This window comes from Lepisosteus oculatus, chromosome 2, assembly GCF_040954835.1.
Source record: "Lepisosteus oculatus isolate fLepOcu1 chromosome 2, fLepOcu1.hap2, whole genome shotgun sequence".
Taxonomy (NCBI): Eukaryota; Metazoa; Chordata; class Actinopteri; order Semionotiformes; family Lepisosteidae; genus Lepisosteus; species Lepisosteus oculatus.
The window spans coordinates 33,674,245-33,689,584 of NC_090697.1; the positions used below are offsets into that span (position 1 = coordinate 33,674,245).

General features: G+C 37.8%; 1 protein-coding gene across 4 annotated transcripts in view; it reads right to left on the minus strand.

Annotated features, from left to right (window-relative positions):
* Window positions 1-15,340, minus strand: part of si:ch73-242m19.1 (coiled-coil domain containing 162) — a 238,046-nt gene that overhangs the window by 174,651 nt on the left and 48,055 nt on the right. The gene's annotated exons all lie outside the window — the stretch shown is intronic.

Below are 15,340 nucleotides of genomic sequence, written 5' to 3' on the forward strand. Positions count from 1 at the left end.
TTGAAAATACCTGTTAACTGGTACATGACATGATTCTGACTGACTGGGAGTGTTTTGTGGACTTGTTTGAACACAGTTCTCTAAAGCAGGGATTTGGAAATTTCTTCCAAAAGTGTCCCAGGTAGGGTTAGGGTTAGTGTTGCAACAACACTCAGACATTTTCTAATGCATCTGCCATGCTTAAGGATGTATTTGCAGTGCAGGAAAGGTGTTGTTGTGTTGTTTCCTCGAAAAGCAAATTTCGACCAATTTTCACGTTTTTGCTAAGCCGCGCGGCTGTCAAAAATGACGGAAAATCCAAATTCTGAAACCACACTTTCTACGTGCTAAACTTCTTCGTTTCTATCTTTAAAACTAAAGGAAATAACAAGTTTAGCCAAACTGTACTGGTAATTGTCATGCTCACATGAAAACTAGTCAATAATTGCATATGTTATACGTCATGTCAAAAGCAGGTTGAAAAAAAGCAATGCCACAAAATTGAAACCCATTCACACTAGATGCATTGAAAATACCTGTTAACTGGTACATGACATGATTCTGACTGACTGGGAGTGTTTTGTGGACTTGTTTGAACACAGTTCTCTAAAGCAGGGATTTGGAAATTTCTTACAAAAGTGTCCCGGGTAGGGTTAGGGTTAGGGTTGCAACAACACTCAGACATTTTCTAATGCATCTGCAATGCTTTAGGATGTATTTGCAGTGCAGGAAAGGTGTTGTTTTGTTGTTTCCTCGAAAAGCAAATTTCGACCAATTTTCACGTTTTTGCTAAGCCGCGCGGCTGTCAAAAATGACGGAAAATCCAAATTCTGAAACCACACTTTCTACGTGCTAAACTTCCTCCTTTCTATCTTTAAAACTAAAGGAAATAACAAGTTTAGCCAAACTTTACTGGTAATTGTCATGCTCACATGAAAACTAGTCAATAATTGCATATGTTATACGTCATGTCAAAAGCAGGTTGAAAAAAAGCAATGCCACAAAATTGAAACCCATTCACACTAGATGCATTGAAAATACCTGTTAACTGGTACATGACATGATTCTGACTGACTGGGAGTGTTTTGTGGACTTGTTTGAACACAGTTCTCTAAAGCAGGGATTTGGAAATTTCTTCCAAAAGTGTCCCGGGTAGGGTTAGGGTTAGGGTTGCAACAACACTCAGACATTTTCTAATGCATCTGCCATGCTTTAGGATGTATTTGCAGTGCAGGAAAGGTGTTGTTTTGTTGTTTCCTCGAAAAGCAAATTTCGACCAATTTTCACGTTTTTGCTAAGCCGCGCGGCTGTCAAAAATGACGGAAAATCCAAATTCTGAAACAACACGTTCTACGTGCAAAACTTCTTCGTTACTATCTTTAAAACTAAAGGAAATAACAAGTTTAGCCAAACTTTACTGGTAATTGTCATGCTCACATGAAAACTAGTCAATAATTGCATATGTTATACGTCATTTCAAAAGCAGGTTGAAAAAAAGCAATGCCACAAAATTGAAACCCATTCACACTAGATGCATTGAAAATACCTGTTAACTGGTACATGACGTGATTCTGACTGACTGGGAGTGTTTTGTGGACTTGTTTGAACACAGTTCTCTAAAGCAGGGATTTGGAAATTTCTTCCAAAAGTGTCCTGGGTAGGGTTAGGGTTAGTGTTGCAACAACACTCAGACATTTTCTAATGCATCTGCCATGCTTAAGGATGTATTTGCAGTGCAGGAAAGGTGTTGTTTTGTTGTTTCCTCGAAAAGCAAATTTCGACCAATTTTCACGTTTTTGCTAAGCCGCGCGGCTGTCAAAAATGACGGAAAATCCAAATTCTGAAAACACACTTTCTACGTGCTAAACTTCTTCGTTACTATCTTTAAAACTAAAGGAAATAACAAGTTTAGCCAAACTTTACTGGTAATTGTCATGCTGACATGAAAACTAGTCAATAATTGCATATGTTATACGTCATTTCAAAAGCAGGTTGAAAAAAAGCAATGCCACAAAATTGAAACCCATTCACACTAGATGCATTGAAAATACCTGTTAACTGGTACATGACATGATTCTGACTGACTGGGAGTGTTTTGTGGACTTGTTTGAACACAGTTCTCTAAAGCAGGGATTTGGAAATTTCTTCCAAAAGTGTCCCGGGTAGGGTTAGGGTTAGGGTTGCAACAACACTCAGACATTTTCTAATGCATCTGCCATGCTTTAGGATGTATTTGCAGTGCAGGAAAGGTGTTGTTTTGTTGTTTCCTCGAAAAGCAAATTTCGACCAATTTTCACGTTTTTGCTAAGCCGCGCGGCTGTCAAAAATGACGGAAAATCCAAATTCTGAAACAACACGTTCTACGTGCAAAACTTCTTCGTTACTATCTTTAAAACTAAAGGAAATAACAAGTTTAGCCAAACTTTACTGGTAATTGTCATGCTCACATGAAAACTAGTCAATAATTGCATATGTTATACGTCATTTCAAAAGCAGGTTGAAAAAAAGCAATGCCACAAAATTGAAACCCATTCACACTAGATGCATTGAAAATACCTGTTAACTGGTACATGACGTGATTCTGACTGACTGGGAGTGTTTTGTGGACTTGTTTGAACACAGTTCTCTAAAGCAGGGATTTGGAAATTTCTTCCAAAAGTGTCCTGGGTAGGGTTAGGGTTAGTGTTGCAACAACACTCAGACATTTTCTAATGCATCTGCCATGCTTAAGGATGTATTTGCAGTGCAGGAAAGGTGTTGTTTTGTTGTTTCCTCGAAAAGCAAATTTCGACCAATTTTCACGTTTTTGCTAAGCCGCGCGGCTGTCAAAAATGACGGAAAATCCAAATTCTGAAAACACACTTTCTACGTGCTAAACTTCTTCGTTACTATCTTTAAAACTAAAGGAAATAACAAGTTTAGCCAAACTTTACTGGTAATTGTCATGCTGACATGAAAACTAGTCAATAATTGCATATGTTATACGTCATTTCAAAAGCAGGTTGAAAAAAAGCAATGCCACAAAATTGAAACCCATTCACACTAGATGCATTGAAAATACCTGTTAACTGGTACATGACATGATTCTGACTGACTGGGAGTGTTTTGTGGACTTGTTTGAACACAGTTCTCTAAAGCAGGGATTTGGAAATTTCTTCCAAAAGTGTCCCGGGTAGGGTTAGGGTTAGTGTTGCAACAACACTCAGACATTTTCTAATGCATCTGCCATGCTTAAGGATGTATTTGCAGTGCAGGAAAGGTGTTGTTGTGTTGTTTCCTCGAAAAGCAAATTTCGACCAATTTTCACGTTTTTGCTAAGCCGCGCGGCTGTCAAAAATGACGGAAAATCCAAATTCTGAAACCACACTTTCTACGTGCTAAACTTCTTCGTTTCTATCTTTAAAACTAAAGGAAATAACAAGTTTAGCCAAACTGTACTGGTAATTGTCATGCTCACATGAAAACTAGTCAATAATTGCATATGTTATACGTCATGTCAAAAGCAGGTTGAAAAAAAGCAATGCCACAAAATTGAAACCCATTCACACTAGATGCATTGAAAATACCTGTTAACTGGTACATGACGTGATTCTGACTGACTGGGAGTGTTTTGTGGACTTGTTTGAACACAGTTCTCTAAAGCAGGGATTTGGAAATTTCTTCCAAAAGTGTCCTGGGTAGGGTTAGGGTTAGTGTTGCAACAACACTCAGACATTTTCTAATGCATCTGCCATGCTTAAGGATGTATTTGCAGTGCAGGAAAGGTGTTGTTTTGTTGTTTCCTCGAAAAGCAAATTTCGACCAATTTTCACGTTTTTGCTAAGCCGCGCGGCTGTCAAAAATGACGGAAAATCCAAATTCTGAAAACACACTTTCTACGTGCTAAACTTCTTCGTTACTATCTTTAAAACTAAAGGAAATAACAAGTTTAGCCAAACTTTACTGGTAATTGTCATGCTGACATGAAAACTAGTCAATAATTGCATATGTTATACGTCATTTCAAAAGCAGGTTGAAAAAAAGCAATGCCACAAAATTGAAACCCATTCACACTAGATGCATTGAAAATACCTGTTAACTGGTACATGACATGATTCTGACTGACTGGGAGTGTTTTGTGGACTTGTTTGAACACAGTTCTCTAAAGCAGGGATTTGGAAATTTCTTCCAAAAGTGTCCCGGGTAGGGTTAGGGTTAGTGTTGCAACAACACTCAGACATTTTCTAATGCATCTGCCATGCTTAAGGATGTATTTGCAGTGCAGGAAAGGTGTTGTTGTGTTGTTTCCTCGAAAAGCAAATTTCGACCAATTTTCACGTTTTTGCTAAGCCGCGCGGCTGTCAAAAATGACGGAAAATCCAAATTCTGAAACCACACTTTCTACGTGCTAAACTTCTTCGTTTCTATCTTTAAAACTAAAGGAAATAACAAGTTTAGCCAAACTGTACTGGTAATTGTCATGCTCACATGAAAACTAGTCAATAATTGCATATGTTATACGTCATGTCAAAAGCAGGTTGAAAAAAAGCAATGCCACAAAATTGAAACCCATTCACACTAGATGCATTGAAAATACCTGTTAACTGGTACATGACATGATTCTGACTGACTGGGAGTGTTTTGTGGACTTGTTTGAACACAGTTCTCTAAAGCAGGGATTTGGAAATTTCTTACAAAAGTGTCCCGGGTAGGGTTAGGGTTAGGGTTGCAACAACACTCAGACATTTTCTAATGCATCTGCCATGCTTTAGGATGTATTTGCAGTGCAGGAAAGGTGTTGTTTTGTTGTTTCCTCGAAAAGCAAATTTCGACCAATTTTCACGTTTTTGCTAAGCCGCGCGGCTGTCAAAAATGACGGAAAATCCAAATTCTGAAACCACACTTTCTACGTGCTAAACTTCCTCCTTTCTATCTTTAAAACTAAAGGAAATAACAAGTTTAGCCAAACTTTACTGGTAATTGTCATGCTCACATGAAAACTAGTCAATAATTGCATATGTTATACGTCATTTCAAAAGCAGGTTGAAAAAAAGCAATGCCACAAAATTGAAACCCATTCACACTAGATGCATTGAAAATACCTGTTAACTGGTACATGACATGATTCTGACTGACTGGGAGTGTTTTGTGGACTTGTTTGAACACAGTTCTCTAAAGCAGGGATTTGGAAATTTCTTCCAAAAGTGTCCCGGGTAGGGTTAGGTTTAGGGTTGCAACAACACTCAGACATTTTCTAATGCATCTGCCATGCTTAAGGATGTATTTGCAGTGCAGGAAAGGTGTTGTTTTGTTGTTTCCTCGAAAAGCAAATTTCGACCAATTTTCACGTTTTTGCTAAGCCGCGCGGCTGTCAAAAATGACGGAAAATCCAAATTCTGAAAACACACTTTCTACGTGCTAAACTTCTTCGTTTCTATCTTGAAAACTAAAGGAAATAACAAGTTTAGCCAAACTTTACTGGTAATTGTCATGCTGACATGAAAACTAGTCAATAATTGCATATGTTATACGTCATTTCAAAAGCAGGTTGAAAAAAAGCAATGCCACAAAATTGAAACCCATTCACACTAGATGCATTGAAAATACCTGTTAACTGGTACATGACATGATTCTGACTGACTGGGAGTGTTTTGTGGACTTGTTTGAACACAGTTCTCTAAAGCAGGGATTTGGAAATTTCTTCCAAAAGTGTCCGAGGTAGGGTTAGGGTTAGTGTTGCAACAACACTCAGACATTTTCTAATGCATCTGCCATGCTTAAGGATGTATTTGCAGTGCAGGAAAGGTGTTGTTTTGTTGTTTCCTCGAAAAGCAAATTTCGACCAATTTTCACGTTTTTGCTAAGCCGCGCGGCTGTCAAAAATGACGGAAAATCCAAATTCTGAAAACACACTTTCTACGTGCTAAACTTCTTCGTTTCTATCTTGAAAACTAAAGGAAATAACAAGTTTAGTCAAACTTTACTGGTAATTGTCATGCTGACATGAAAACGAGTCAATATTTGCATATGTTATACGTCATTTCAAAAGCAGGTTGAAAAAAAGCAATGCCACAAAATTGAAACCCATTCACACTAGATGCATTGAAAAAACCTGTTAACTGGTACATGACATGATTCTGACTGACTGGGAGTCTTTTGTGGACTTGTTTGAACACAGTTCTCTAAAGCAGGGATTTGGAAATTTCTTCCAAAAGTGTCCGAGGTAGGGTTAGGGTTAGTGTTGCAACAACACTCAGACATTTTCTAATGCATCTGCCATGCTTAAGGATGTATTTGCAGTGCAGGAAAGGTGTTGTTTTGTTGTTTCCTCGAAAAGCAAATTTCGACCAATTTTCACGTTTTTGCTAAGCCGCGCGGCTGTCAAAAATGACGGAAAATCCAAATTCTGAAACCAAACTTTCTACGTGCTAAACTTCTTCGTTTCTATCTTTAAAACTAAAGGAAATAACAAGTTTAGCCAAACTTTACTGGTAATTGTCATGCTCACATGAAAACTAGTCAATAATTGCATATGTTATACGTCATTTCAAAAGCTGGTTGAAAAAAAGCAATGCCACAAAATTGAAACCCATTCACACTAGATGCATTGAAAATACCTGTTAACTGGTACATGACATGATTCTGACTGACTGGGAGTCTTTTGTGGACTTGTTTGAACACAGTTCTCTAAAGCAGGGATTTGGAAATTTCTTCCAAAAGTGTCCGAGGTAGGGTTAGGGTTAGTGTTGCAACAACACTCAGACATTTTCTAATGCATCTGCCATGCTTAAGGATGTATTTGCAGTGCAGGAAAGGTGTTGTTTTGTTGTTTCCTCGAAAAGCAAATTTCGACCAATTTTCACGTTTTTGCTAAGCCGCGCGGCTGTCAAAAATGACGGAAAATCCAAATTCTGAAACCACACTTTCTACGTGCTAAACTTCCTCCTTTCTATCTTTAAAACTAAAGGAAATAACAAGTTTAGCCAAACTTTACTGGTAATTGTCATGCTCACATGAAAACTAGTCAATAATTGCATATGTTATACGTCATTTCAAAAGCAGGTTGAAAAAAAGCAATGCCACAAAATTGAAACCCATTCACACTAGATGCATTGAAAATACCTGTTAACTGGTACATGACATGATTCTGACTGACTGGGAGTGTTTTGTGGACTTGTTTGAACACAGTTCTCTAAAGCAGGGATTTGGAAATTTCTTCCAAAAGTGTCCGAGGTAGGGTTAGGGTTAGTGTTGCAACAACACTCAGACATTTTCTAATGCATCTGCCATGCTTAAGGATGTATTTGCAGTGCAGGAAAGGTGTTGTTTTGTTGTTTCCTCGAAAAGCAAATTTCGACCAATTTTCACGTTTTTGCTAAGCCGCGCGGCTGTCAAAAATGACGGAAAATCCAAATTCTGAAAACACACTTTCTACGTGCTAAACTTCTTCGTTTCTATCTTGAAAACTAAAGGAAATAACAAGTTTAGTCAAACTTTACTGGTAATTGTCATGCTGACATGAAAACGAGTCAATATTTGCATATGTTATACGTCATTTCAAAAGCAGGTTGAAAAAAAGCAATGCCACAAAATTGAAACCCATTCACACTAGATGCATTGAAAATACCTGTTAACTGGTACATGACATGATTCTGACTGACTGGGAGTGTTTTGTGGACTTGTTTGAACACAGTTCTCTAAAGCAGGGATTTGGAAATTTCTTCCAAAAGTGTCCGAGGTAGGGTTAGGGTTAGTGTTGCAACAACACTCAGACATTTTCTAATGCATCTGCCATGCTTAAGGATGTATTTGCAGTGCAGGAAAGGTGTTGTTTTGTTGTTTCCTCGAAAAGCAAATTTCGACCAATTTTCACGTTTTTGCTAAGCCGCGCGGCTGTCAAAAATGACGGAAAATCCAAATTCTGAAACCAAACTTTCTACGTGCTAAACTTCTTCGTTTCTATCTTTAAAACTAAAGGAAATAACAAGTTTAGCCAAACTTTACTGGTAATTGTCATGCTCACATGAAAACTAGTCAATAATTGCATATGTTATACGTCATTTCAAAAGCTGGTTGAAAAAAAGCAATGCCACAAAATTGAAACCCATTCACACTAGATGCATTGAAAATACCTGTTAACTGGTACATGACATGATTCTGACTGACTGGGAGTCTTTTGTGGACTTGTTTGAACACAGTTCTCTAAAGCAGGGATTTGGAAATTTCTTCCAAAAGTGTCCGAGGTAGGGTTAGGGTTAGTGTTGCAACAACACTCAGACATTTTCTAATGCATCTGCCATGCTTAAGGATGTATTTGCAGTGCAGGAAAGGTGTTGTTTTGTTGTTTCCTCGAAAAGCAAATTTCGACCAATTTTCACGTTTTTGCTAAGCCGCGCGGCTGTCAAAAATGACGGAAAATCCAAATTCTGAAACCACACTTTCTACGTGCAAAACTTCTTCGTTACTATCTTTAAAACTAAAGGAAATAACAAGTTTAGCCAAACTTTACTGGTAATTGTCATGCTCACATGAAAACTAGTCAATAATTGCATATGTTATACGTCATTTCAAAAGCTGGTTGAAAAAAAGCAATGCCACAAAATTGAAACCCATTCACACTAGATGCATTGAAAATACCTGTTAACTGGTACATGACATGATTCTGACTGACTGGGAGTGTTTTGTGGACTTGTTTGAACACAGTTCTCTAAAGCAGGGATTTGGAAATTTCTTCCAAAAGTGTCCGAGGTAGGGTTAGGGTTAGTGTTGCAACAACACTCAGACATTTTCTAATGCATCTGCCATGCTTTAGGATGTATTTGCAGTGCAGGAAAGGTGTTGTTTTGTTGTTTCCTCGAAAAGCAAATTTCGACCAATTTTCACGTTTTTGCTAAGCCGCGCGGCTGTCAAAAATGACGGAAAATCCAAATTCTGAAAACACACTTTCTACGTGCTAAACTTCTTCGTTTCTATCTTGAAAACTAAAGGAAATAACAAGTTTAGTCAAACTTTACTGGTAATTGTCATGCTGACATGAAAACGAGTCAATATTTGCATATGTTATACGTCATTTCAAAAGCAGGTTGAAAAAAAGCAATGCCACAAAATTGAAACCCATTCACACTAGATGCATTGAAAATACCTGTTAACTGGTACATGACATGATTCTGACTGACTGGGAGTGTTTTGTGGACTTGTTTGAACACAGTTCTCTAAAGCAGGGATTTGGAAATTTCTTCCAAAAGTGACCGAGGTAGGGTTAGGGTTAGTGTTGCAACAACACTCAGACATTTTCTAATGCATCTGCCATGGTTAAGGATGTATTTGCAGTGCAGGAAAGGTGTTGTTTTGTTGTTTCCTCGAAAAGCAAATTTCGACCAATTTTCACGTTTTTGCTAAGCCGCGCGGCTGTCAAAAATGACGGAAAATCCAAATTCTGAAACCACACTTTCTACGTGCTAAACTTCTTCGTTTCTATCTTTAAAACTAAAGGAAATAACAAGTTTAGCCAAACTGTACTGGTAATTGTCATGCTCACATGAAAACTAGTCAATAATTGCATATGTTATACGTCATGTCAAAAGCAGGTTGAAAAAAAGCAATGCCACAAAATTGAAACCCATTCACACTAGATGCATTGAAAATACCTGTTAACTGGTACATGACATGATTCTGACTGACTGGGAGTGTTTTGTGGACTTGTTTGAACACAGTTCTCTAAAGCAGGGATTTGGAAATTTCTTCCAAAAGTGTCCCGGGTAGGGTTAGGGTTAGGGTTGCAACAACACTCAGACATTTTCTAATGCATCTGCCATGCTTTAGGATGTATTTGCAGTGCAGGAAAGGTGTTGTTTTGTTGTTTCCTCGAAAAGCAAATTTCGACCAATTTTCACGTTTTTGCTAAGCCGCGCGGCTGTCAAAAATGACGGAAAATCCAAATTCTGAAACCACACTTTCTACGTGCTAAACTTCCTCCTTTCTATCTTTAAAACTAAAGGAAATAACAAGTTTAGCCAAACTTTACTGGTAATTGTCATGCTCACATGAAAACTAGTCAATAATTGCATATGTTATACGTCATTTCAAAAGCAGGTTGAAAAAAAGCAATGCCACAAAATTGAAACCCATTCACACTAGATGCATTGAAAATACCTGTTAACTGGTACATGACATGATTCTGACTGACTGGGAGTGTTTTGTGGACTTGTTTGAACACAGTTCTCTAAAGCAGGGATTTGGAAATTTCTTCCAAAAGTGTCCCGGGTAGGGTAAGGTTTAGGGTTGCAACAACACTCAGACATTTTCTAATGCATCTGCCATGCTTAAGGATGTATTTGCAGTGCAGGAAAGGTGTTGTTTTGTTGTTTCCTCGAAAAGCAAATTTCGACCAATTTTCACGTTTTTGCTAAGCCGCGCGGCTGTCAAAAATGACGGAAAATCCAAATTCTGAAACCAAACTTTCTACGTGCTAAACTTCTTCGTTTCTATCTTTAAAACTAAAGGAAATAACAAGTTTAGCCAAACTTTACTGGTAATTGTCATGCTCACATGAAAACTAGTCAATAATTGCATATGTTATACGTCATTTCAAAAGCTGGTTGAAAAAAAGCAATGCCACAAAATTGAAACCCATTCACACTAGATGCATTGAAAATACCTGTTAACTGGTACATGACATGATTCTGACTGACTGGGAGTCTTTTGTGGACTTGTTTGAACACAGTTCTCTAAAGCAGGGATTTGGAAATTTCTTCCAAAAGTGTCCGAGGTAGGGTTAGAGTTAGTGTTGCAACAACACTCAGACATTTTCTAATGCATCTGCCATGCTTAAGGATATATTTGCAGTGCAGGAAAGGTGTTGTTTTGTTGTTTCCTCGAAAAGCAAATTTCGACCAATTTTCACGTTTTTGCTAAGCCGCGCGGCTGTCAAAAATGACGGAAAATCCAAATTCTGAAACCACACTTTCTACGTGCTAAACTTCTTCGTTACTATCTTTAAAACTAAAGGAAATAACAAGTTTAGCCAAACTTTACTGGTAATTGTCATGCTCACATGAAAACTAGTCAATAATTGCATATGTTATACATCATTTCAAAAGCAGGTTGAAAAAAAGCAATGCCACAAAATTGAAACCCATTCACACTAGATGCATTGAAAATACCTGTTAACTGGTACATGACATGATTCTGACTGACTGGGAGTGTTTTGTGGACTTGTTTGAACACAGTTCTCTAAAGCAGGGATTTGGAAATTTCTTCCAAAAGTGTCCCGGGTAGGGTTAGGGTTAGTGTTGCAACAACACTCAGACATTTTCTAATGCATCTGCCATGCTTAAGGATGTATTTGCAGTGCAGGAAAGGTGTTGTTTTGTTGTTTCCTCGAAAAGCAAATTTCGACCAATTTTCACGTTTTTGCTAAGCCGCGCGGCTGTCAAAAATGACGGAAAATCCAAATTCTGAAAACACACTTTCTACGTGCTAAACTTCTTCGTTACTATCTTTAAAACTAAAGGAAATAACAAGTTTAGCCAAACTTTACTGGTAATTGTCATGCTCACATGAAAACTAGTCAATAATTGCATATGTTATATGTCATGTCAAAAGCAGGTTGAAAAAAAGCAATGCCACAAAATTGAAACCCATTCACACAAGATGCATTAAAAATACCTGTTAACTGGTACATGACATGATTCTGACTGACTGGGAGTCTTTTGTGGACTTGTTTGAACACAGTTCTCTAAAGCAGGGATTTGGAAATTTCTTCCAAAAGTGTCCGAGGTAGGGTTAGGGTTAGTGTTGCAACAACACTCAGACATTTTCTAATGCATCTGCCATGCTTAAGGATGTATTTGCAGTGCAGGAAAGGTGTTGTTTTGTTGTTTCCTCGAAAAGCAAATTTCGACCAATTTTCACGTTTTTGCTAAGCCGCGCGGCTGTCAAAAATGACGGAAAATCCAAATTCTGAAACCACACTTTCTACGTGCTAAACTTCTTCGTTTCTATCTTTAAAACTAAAGGAAATAACAAGTTTAGCCAAACTGTACTGGTAATTGTCATGCTCACATGAAAACTAGTCAATAATTGCATATGTTATACGTCATGTCAAAAGCAGGTTGAAAAAAAGCAATGCCACAAAATTGAAACCCATTCACACTAGATGCATTGAAAATACCTGTTAACTGGTACATGACATGATTCTGACTGACTGGGAGTGTTTTGTGGACTTGTTTGAACACAGTTCTCTAAAGCAGGGATTTGGAAATTTCTTACAAAAGTGTCCCGGGTAGGGTTAGGGTTAGGGTTGCAACAACACTCAGACATTTTCTAATGCATCTGCCATGCTTTAGGATGTATTTGCAGTGCAGGAAAGGTGTTGTTTTGTTGTTTCCTCGAAAAGCAAATTTCGACCAATTTTCACGTTTTTGCTAAGCCGCGCGGCTGTCAAAAATGACGGAAAATCCAAATTCTGAAACCACACTTTCTACGTGCTAAACTTCCTCCTTTCTATCTTTAAAACTAAAGGAAATAACAAGTTTAGCCAAACTTTACTGGTAATTGTCATGCTCACATGAAAACTAGTAAATAATTGCATATGTTATACGTCATTTCAAAAGCAGGTTGAAAAAAAGCAATGCCACAAAATTGAAACCCATTCACACTAGATGCATTGAAAATACCTGTTAACTGGTACATGACATGATTCTGACTGACTGGGAGTGTTTTGTGGACTTGTTTGAACACAGTTCTCTAAAGCAGGGATTTGGAAATTTCTTCCAAAAGTGTCCCGGGTAGGGTTAGGTTTAGGGTTGCAACAACACTCAGACATTTTCTAATGCATCTGCCATGCTTAAGGATGTATTTGCAGTGCAGGAAAGGTGTTGTTTTGTTGTTTCCTCGAAAAGCAAATTTCGACCAATTTTCACGTTTTTGATAAGCCGCGCGGCTGTCAAAAATGACGGAAAATCCAAATTCTGAAAACACACTTTCTACGTGCTAAACTTCTTCGTTTCTATCTTGAAAACTAAAGGAAATAACAAGTTTAGCCAAACTTTACTGGTAATTGTCATGCTGACATGAAAACTAGTCAATAATTGCATATGTTATACGTCATTTCAAAAGCAGGTTGAAAAAAAGCAATGCCACAAAATTGAAACCCATTCACACTAGATGCATTGAAAATACCTGTTAACTGGTACATGACATGATTCTGACTGACTGGGAGTGTTTTGTGGACTTGTTTGAACACAGTTCTCTAAAGCAGGGATTTGGAAATTTCTTCCAAAAGTGTCCCGGGTAGGGTTAGGGTTAGTGTTGCAACAACACTCAGACATTTTCTAATGCATCTCCCATGCTTAAGGATGTATTTGCAGTGCAGGAAAGGTGTTGTTTTGTTGTTTCCTCGAAAAGCAAATTTCGACCAATTTTCACGTTTTTGCTAAGCCGCGCGGCTGTCAAAAATGACGGAAAATCCAAATTCTGAAACCAAACTTTCTACGTGCTAAACTTCTTCGTTTCTATCTTTAAAACTAAAGGAAATAACAAGTTTAGCCAAACTTTACTGGTAATTGTCATGCTCACATGAAAACTAGTCAATAATTGCATATGTTATACGTCATTTCAAAAGCTGGTTGAAAAAAAGCAATGCCACAAAATTGAAACCCATTCACACTTGATGCATTGAAAATACCTGTTAACTGGTACATGACATGATTCTGACTGACTGGGAGTCTTTTGTGGACTTGTTTGAACACAGTTCTCTAAAGCAGGGATTTGGAAATTTCTTCCAAAAGTGTCCGAGGTAGGGTTAGAGTTAGTGTTGCAACAACACTCAGACATTTTCTAATGCATCTGCCATGCTTAAGGATATATTTGCAGTGCAGGAAAGGTGTTGTTTTGTTGTTTCCTCGAAAAGCAAATTTCGACCAATTTTCACGTTTTTGCTAACCCGGGCGGCTGTCAAAAATGACGGAAAATCCAAATTCTGAAAACACACTTTCTACGTGCTAAACTTCCTCCTTTCTATCTTTAAAACTAAAGGAAATAACAAGTTTAGCCAAACTTTACTGGTAATTGTCATGCTCACATGAAAACTAGTCAATAATTGCATATGTTATACGTCATTTCAAAAGCAGGTTGAAAAAAAGCAATGCCACAAAATTGAAACCCATTCACACTAGATGCATTGAAAATACCTGTTAACTAGTACATGACATGATTCTGACTGACTGGGAGTGTTTTGTGGACTTGTTTGAACACAGTTCTCTAAAGCAGGGATTTGGAAATTTCTCCCAAAAGTGTCCCGGGTAGGGTTAGGGTTAGGGTTGCAACAACACTCAGACATTTTCTAATGCATCTGCCATGCTTTAGGATGTATTTGCAGTGCTGGAAAGGTGTTGTTTTGTTGTTTCCTCGAAAAGCAAATTTCGACCAATTTTCACGTTTTTGCTAAGCCGCGCGGCTGTCAAAAATGACGGAAAATCCAAATTCTGAAACCACACTTTCTACGTGCTAAACTTCTTCGTTACTATCTTTAAAACTAAAGGAAATAACAAGTTTAGCCAAACTTTACTGGTAATTGTCATGCTCACATGAAAACTAGTCAATAATTGCATATTTTATACGTCATTTCAAAAGCTGGTTGAAAAAAAGCAATGCCACAAAATTGAAACCCATTCACACTAGATGCATTGAAAATACCTGTTAACTGGTACATGACATGATTCTGACTGACTGGGAGTGTTTTGTGGACTTGTTTGAACACAGTTCTCTAAAGCAGGGATTTGGAAATTTCTTCCAAAAGTGTCCTGGGTACGGATAGGGTTAGGGTTCCAACAACACTCAGACATTTTCTAATGCATCTGCCATGCTTAAGGATGTATTTGCAGTGCAGGAAAGGTGTTGTTTTGTTGTTTCCTCGAAAAGCAAATTTCGACCAATTTTCACGTTTTTGCTAAGCCGCGCGGCTGTCAAAAGTGACGGAAAATCCAAATTCTGAAACCACACTTTCTACGTGCTAAACTTCTTCGTTACTATCTTTAAAACTAAAGGAAATAACAAGTTTAGCCAAACTTTACTGGTAATTGTCATGCTGACATGAAAAGTAGTCACTAATTGCATGTTATACGTCATTTCAATAGCAGGTTGAAAAAAAGCAATGCCACAAAATTGAAACCCATTCACACTAGATGCATTGAAAATACCTGTTAACTGGTACATGACATGATTCTGACTGACTGGGAGTGTTTTGTGGACTTGTTTGAACACAGTTCTCTAAAGCAGGGATTTGGAAATTTCTTCCAAAAGTGTCCCGGGTAGGGTTAGGGTTAGTGTTGCAACAACACTCAGACATTTTCTAATGCATCTGCCATGCTTAAGGATGTAT